Source organism: Mesoplodon densirostris, chromosome 16, assembly GCF_025265405.1.
Source record: "Mesoplodon densirostris isolate mMesDen1 chromosome 16, mMesDen1 primary haplotype, whole genome shotgun sequence".
NCBI classification, from domain to species: Eukaryota; Metazoa; Chordata; class Mammalia; order Artiodactyla; family Ziphiidae; genus Mesoplodon; species Mesoplodon densirostris.
In genome coordinates, this window is record NC_082676.1 from 77,318,682 (window position 1) to 77,326,374 (window position 7,693).

General features: G+C 42.6%; 1 pseudogene; it reads left to right on the forward strand.

Annotated features, from left to right (window-relative positions):
* Positions 1–5,291: 5,291 nt before the first annotated feature.
* LOC132477010 (adenosine 5'-monophosphoramidase HINT2-like) lies at positions 5,292–6,913 on the forward strand (annotated as a pseudogene).
* The last annotated feature ends 780 nt before the right edge of the window (positions 6,914–7,693 follow it).

The window sequence follows — 7,693 nt, forward strand, 5'->3', positions numbered from 1 at the left end:
TGATTAGGAATGAGGGAAGCAACACTGACCAAATCAACATCCATATTTTGGACCTGGTCCCTTTGTCTTTGTTAGTTTTGATTTTCAGTCAAACTACAGTTTTATCAGAATAATCATTGCTTTTGTAGGCTTTCTTGCCTACAGATTAGAGAGTGTTTTATGCATCTGAATATTCTACACCTTGAAGTGAGAATTTGCTCTTGGGAAGTCACATGCTTTCTTGGAGAATGAATTGTCACCTCACATTTTCCATCTGTCCTCAAGGAAATATGTTTATTTTTAGTGAACAAGATAAACATTAGAGGGGTAGGTAGTAGATTCCCCCACTTTCTTTCATTTCATATGGAGGAGTATAAGATTCCCTTGATAATTAACATATCAGGTTTCTGAGCTCCGTGGAGCTCCTCTTGCAAGGAAAAGTGTATATAATTGTAAGTTCTATATATATGTATATGTTTTTCTGTTTCCATGGGAAATGTTACAGTATGATTTATTTGCCATACATGGAATTTAACGTTTTGAAAGACTAACTTTCATTCTGTGGAATTAAAGGTGAGAAGCTTTACTGTGTCGTGTAATTTCTTTGGAAATGAATGGCAACTTGGCATTTTCCTCTGCTTCTTACTAATGGAAGTTGTGAGGATTCCAGTGTTTTCCCCTGAGAGATTATCTTCCGTTGGCCGCCATCCTAAGTTTTGAGATGTTTATTCTAGAAGCAATTTAAACAAAAGAGAGGAAATGCCCTGGACTAGTGACTGCATGTAATCATCATGAAAAATGCTTAATATTGAATCAAAGGAGTGGAAGATGGTGTCCTGATTCCAGACTTGCACTCCCATCTCTGGGGACAGGACTCTTTTGGAGAAACTAGGATAAAAGGAAAGCGTGTTGGGGCAAACCTGGCCCATTTGTAGTGCATGTATTTCCTTCTTTTCTCCTTTTTATTGTCACCCTGTGAATGAAGAAACCTGGTGAGTTGTGTGCTAATACAATCTAAGGGATGTTTCCTACCCTGTGATGGTGTTCAGTGAGTTATTTCTACAATGTTACTTAAATAAAAAAGAAAACACATGAGCATTAGAATGAAAATGGCTTCAGGCAGGAGTCATCAATGGATACTCAATCTAAAGGTGGAGGTTCGATGTAGAACAGAATACTTACGTAATCTCAAGGTATCTAAAAGTACAGAAGGAAAAAGTTACGCAGTAAAGACATGGGACAGCATTTTAACCAAATGATAGAAATTACATCTCCACAAAGGGGCAAATGGTATTACGGGTCCCGAGATGGGACATTTTGGGAAGAACACATCATTACATAGTGTTCCAGTCCCAAAGGGGATCCATGAGCCTAACCACAAGGAAATATCAAACTGAGGGACATTCTGTCAAGTACCTGAAAGGTTGAGTGATGGCTCGCAGGTTCAAGGAGATTGTAGAGTCATGACAACTGAATGCACTGTGGGATCCCAAGCTGGATCCTTCACCCTAAAAATAATTGTCATGATGGTCATTACTGGGGACACATGATGAAATGTGTATATGGACTGTAGATTAGATGAAAATTTATAAATTCAATGTTAAATTTCTTGAATTTGATAGCTGTACTGTGATTATGTAAGAGACTATTCTTAGGAAATACACATTGATGTATTACAGAGTAAGACGTCAAACATGCAGCATACAGTCACATGGTTCAGAGCTAATTATATCTATATTTTTGCGTGTGTGTGGATACACACATACACCCCCCACACACACACACTCACACAGAAAGAAAGCAGGGCTGCATTAAGCAAACATGGCAAACTATTAAAATTTGTTAAATTGGTGGAAAGGGGGGTTTAGCATTTGCAACTTTAAATTGGAAATAATTTCAAAATAAAAAGTTTAAAAATAGAGCCAACCTCTCCACCACACACACATACACATGTATCTGTTGCTGTAAAGGTTTTCTGGGAGAAGAATTTAGAATACAAACAGTTTGAATATTAGGAGAAAAGTGTGAGGATGAGCCATGGAAGCACCTTCTCATAAATATTGTTGGAAGTAGTCTTTCTACAATGACAGACTCCAGGAATTCTGTGTCCATCAGGGTAATCCCACTAAAGAAATTTCAGATGGCTGCAAAGCCCTGAGAGTCCACGGTGTAGGGTGATGAAGCCTTGGTTGGAGGGTTGATTTATGGCTGGCTTAACCTGCTTGTTACCAGGAACTTGCAGAGCAGCGGTCTGGGTCAAGGCTGTGTGCCCTGCACTGTCCCTCTGGAGGGAAGGAGCACGTGTGCTATCCTTTAAGTGTTGCATTCCCAGGGGCTGAGGTTAGCCAACCATCTTCTCTTAGTGCATCGGCATGGCATGTCCGCAGTGGCTCCACAGTCTCTTGTGAAGCACGTAGAAGGAAAGTTGGTTCTTCATGCAAGCTCTGGCATCCATACAGCACTCATCTGTGACTCACGAGATTTTAAGTGTGCAAGCTTGCTTTTCCGGTAGACTCCAGGCTGAGGCAATGCACCCACATACACTGTTAACAGAGCCTTCTAGGAAGGGGGGTGGGGCACTTGCTAACCAGCTCATTAGAGTGAGAGAGAGTGAAGCTGTTGTTCAACCAGTCTTAAGAAAAATCTCAGTGGGATCTCCCTTAACAAACACCTGTAATCTGGGGTTACACCAACACACAGTTAACTCTTTACATAGACCTTTGTCGTGCTCTCATAAGCATCCTGTGGAGGTTACACAGGAAGAAAAATCAGCCTTTTATTACTTAATCACATCACTCAGTGTTAGAGGTTTTCGTTATCTCATAAAATGCTTTCCAGGGGTAGGGAAAGGGGGTTTGGAAGAAAGTTTATTGACTTGCCTTGTTTCCAATTTCATGAGCTTTCAAACAAAAATACTGTGTCCTCTTTTTATTTGTTGATTTAAAAAAAATGGCTTTTGTGCATGATTGGTTCATTTTCAAGGCCATTTTGTTTTGTCCTAATATCAGTATGCTTTGAGAATTATTTTTCTTAAGTGTAAATGGCATAGAGGGCTATAAATCATCCACATGTATTTGACTATGACAGTAATTGTTTTTGAGTGTCGTAGATCAAAAACACAGCAGAGGATGGAGCCAGTGTGGATCCAGCAAGCTTTCAAAGGTATTTGCTTTAAAAGAAAAATGAAGTCCTAAGACTAAGCCTTCTAGCTTTCAAAGTGCTGTGCAGAATTTCAACCTCATGATCTCTTATCAGCTCTGAAGGGGGGACACGGTTGTTGTCTTTGCTTAGTAACAGTTTTAAAAGTTTCCATTTTTATTTCCATGGATAGCGTTGTGATTGTTTTTCTCATATGGTTTGAATTGTTTTACAGGGGGATCTCCATTCAAGCTGGGGTGCAGCTTTTTCACTTTGTACCTTGAAAAGAAGAACAAAAGAAAAGGATTTTATTTTGTTTTTTCCACAAAGACTAGACTAGTGACACACCTAGGCCCAGTGTGAAGCTTTCTAGCATGGAGTTCATTTTCCATCTGTATAACTTATTTGGCAGAATAATATGGTCCCAAGGTTTCTTTCTTTTCTTAAAATTAATTAATTTATTCATTTATTTAATTTTGGCTGCACTGGGTCTTCGTTGCTGCACGCTGGTTTTCTCTAGTTGCTGAAAATGGAGGCTACTCTTTTGTTGTGGTGCGTAGGCTTCTCATTGTGGTGGCTTCTCTTGTTGCGGAGCATAGTCTCTAGGTGCACGGGCTTCAGTAGTTGTGGCACAAGGGCTCAGTAGTTGTGGCTTGTGGGCTCTAGAGCGCAGGCTCAGTAGCTGTGGTGCGTGGGCTTAGTTACTCTGCGGCATGTGGGATCTTCCCGGACCAGGGCTCGAACCTGTGTCCCCTGCACTGGCAGGCGGATTCTTAACCACTGCACCACCAGGGAAGCCCTGGTCCCAAAGTTTCTGATTTAACTGTCTTAAAAAATTCCATGGCTTAGAACACAAAATGGGTGTGGGATTTTTAAGGCATAATTGCGGTGGAGTCAAAAGCTCTCTGGAAGCCCAGCAATTAAGGCGGATGACTGAGATCTCTTTCTGAACAGAGAGATGCCAGTATCTCTTTGGGAAATGTTGGCCTGGAGAGGAAGCAGGATGCTTCATTTCAGTGCCTGGTCTTCTTTGGCTGCTGGGATGTTTTGAGATGTGTGTGTTTGTATATCTATATATACATTTTTCTTTTTATAAATTTATTTATTTATTTATGGCTGCATTGGGCCTTTGTTGCTACACACGTGCTTTTCTCTACTTGTGGCTAGCAGGGGCTACTCTTCATTGCGGTGCGTGGGCTTCTCATTGCGGTGGCTTCTCTTGTTGCGGAGCACAGGCTCTAGGCACGTGGGCTTCAGTAGTTGTGGCACACGGGCTCAGTATTTGTGGCTCATGGGCTCTAGAGCACAGGCTCAGTAGTTGTGGCGCACAGGCTTAGTTGCTCCGCGGCATGTGGGATCTTCTCGGACCAGGGCTCGAACCTGTGTTCCCTGCATTGGCAGGCGGATTCTTAGCCACTTCATCACCAGGGAAGTCCTATATATTTTTTTAAGTTGGATAATTTCTAAATTTCTTTTATTCCTATCAGCCTGTGGTACCATGAGTGCCTCTCTCATGTGGCAGGAGCAAGTCTCAACCGAGAAAGTGAGAAATAAGCAGAAGGCTTTCTCTTTGCAGATCTTCCCATAGAATCCATTTCTTTTCATCACTGCTCATAGCAGTGACAGAAAAGGAGATAATTTTCCTCCTCTTTCTTGTTCATGTTCTGGCAACTGGACAACTTTCCCTTGGGACCAAAAGCATTAAGGCTGACCCTGTGTTTCCTCAACGTGGCAGATTGACTTTGGTTAAAAGAATCCAGTGAAACTCCCCTGGGAACACTAGGGCCACTAACTCTCTTTCTAAAATGCTGACTACCTACATGGTTGCTCCATACATGGTACTTTTTTCCACCAGTTCTTTTAATGGCACTGAGCTCTGGCTGTATGGTAAACTATGTCAGGCCATTTACTACATTAAGAAAGAAGCAGGTACGTATTCCATTCGGTGAGGTGCTGATTGGTTGTAAAACGTCGTTGTAAAATCTGTTCTTGCTGTTAACCTCATTTGTATGAAGAAAAAGTATTTGGGATTTGCCAAAATTGCTGAATGCGGGGCAGAGCAGTTGCTTCGACAGCCTCATGTTTGTTGAATTATTAGAAAATCCTGAGCCTGCAAGAACCCCGGGAAGTCTTCTAGTGTGTCCCTCTGGCTCTGGGTGAATCAGCCACTCGACATGGTCATGCATGTTACTGGGGCTTTCCTGTCTCATATCCATGCATCTCCTGGGAGCGAGATTACAAGACTTCTCTTTGTAACCTAATATGATACGTATCAACTTAGGCACCAAGAATTCATCCTAAAAACTAAGCTGACATCTTTCTGGACTGACTTAAAGCCAATTTTTGGTTGTTTTCTCCTCCGAGATAGAGAACTTTGATCTAATAACACTCCATATATTACTGAGCCACCCTGAGGGGCCAATCTCGGTTCCTTTAACTGTTTCTCTCCTCTGCCCTTTTCAAAATCTATAACCACTTTAGTTTTTGTCTTCTTTAAATAATATATTTTTTAGATGTCTGTGACTCTTGTTTTAAGGTTTTTTTTTTTTTCAATTGAAGTATAGTTAACGTACAATGTGTTAGTTTCAAGTGTACAGCAAAGTGATTCAGTTATACATACATATATATATTCTTCTTCAGATTCTTTTCATTGATAGGTTATTACAAGATTTTTTAACAGGCAAAATTCTGTGCTGCTTCTGCTCACGTTTCCGCTGTTTCCTTCTTAACCTACGTGCCAGCTGTGCCTCATTTAGTCAGGCCAAGAACATACACGTTATTCTATGGTGGCACAGCCCTGGTGACAGAGGTGGCTGCAAAAAGTACATACAAAGAGAGTAGAAAAAAGATCAAGCATATTAACCTGTGTTCCTGTCTAGAACACAGACTACAAAGTGTATACTTAATAAGTGAATTCTGCATAAATAAAATTTCATTCCTATGTTATTTTCCTTGCTGCCTGTACCACCTTTATTATTAATTTTAAAAACTTTCTTATTAAGATATTTTGAAATTTAGAAGCGATCCTGGCGCGGCCGAGGGGAAGATGGCGGCGGCCATACTCTGGCCGCCGGGCTCTGCGGGGCGCGCCGGGCAGAGGCGGTGGCGGGGCCGCGGGCGGCGCAGGTGAGAGGTGGCCGTGGGGCGAGGAAGGGGTCCCGCGGCTCTGACGCCCTCCAAGGCGGTGGGCCGCGTTCCTTCCCGGATCCCCGCGGCGTGCGCAGCCCTGCTGGGAACGTTGCCCCTCCCGAGGCTCAGGCTCCAGGGCTGTGCGGTGAGGTCGGACTGGTGGTGGCGGCAGCCTCTCTTAAAGCCTCGCCGCAGGAGAAACGAACCAGTGATGGACGACGGCCTGCACAGGCCCAGGCACCGAGGTCGACACAGGGTCCGAGGAGCTGCAGGTGCGACTGATGGGAATGAAGTGGCCAAGGCCCAGAAGGCAGCTCCTGGGGGAGCAGCTCCAACCATCTCCTCCCGGATCCTGGATCGAAGCCTCCCAGCTGACGTTCTGTATGAGGACCAGCAGTGTCTCGTATTCCGTGATGTGGTCCCTCAGGCTCCTGTGCACTTTCTGGTCATTCCCAAGAAGCCCATTCCTTGCATTAGCCAGGCGGAGGAAGAAGACCAGAAGCTTCTAGGACACCTTCTCCTTGTGGCCAAGAAGACAGCAAAGGCTGGGGGTCTGGGAGATGGCTACCGACTTGTGATCAACGATGGGAAGCTGGGCGCACAATCTGTGTATCACCTGCACATTCACGTACCTGAGGGCTGACAGCTGCAGTGGCCTCCAGGTTGAACCTACCAAATGACCAAGGACCTCAGACCTGGAAGCTTGGATGGGGTGGGGAAAAACGGCACCCTGTGATGCTAATAAACTTGCTGTCCCTCAATAAATCAATAAATAAAAGCAAGCAAGCTATCTCTTTTTTTTTAAATAACCTTAGGATGATGGAAGGTGTTACATTGGAGATTTTTACATTAATTAGACAACTTCCTTAGGGTAGAGAATTAGCAGTTTGGTTGATCTCTCAATGACTGGTATTACCCAGGAGCTGTTGTGTTCCCCAGAGTAACACTGATAAAAAGAGACTACTCCCAGAATGCCATGGGCCTTTTCAATTAAAACTAGGATGGGTGTAACTTTTTTACTTCCTGAAGCTATATCAGTTATAAATATGTGGAAACAGAGAAGATTAAGCTATTATGGAGAATTTTCTTCTGAATAATTCATATTATTTTTCCTGTGTAGAACTATTCATTCTCCCCATCCCCTAGATATAAACTAAATATTGAAGGTTCATTACATTTCTTATGAATTTCAGAATTCTGACCACGATGTTAGCTTTGGGAACAGGATGAGTTTTTAGTGTCCCAATAAACAGGATGTAATAAAAATTTTATAAAGAGCCAACTCTTTGCCATGTACTTTGAACATTATGTTTCACTAATAGTGTTTTTCTATTTTTCAACACTTGAGGGAAAGTAACTTACAATCTTAGCTTAATTATGCACGGTTCTGAAGTAAATCAAGATCATCCTTTCAAATCACGTTTTAGTAAAATTCGTCCTACTCTCA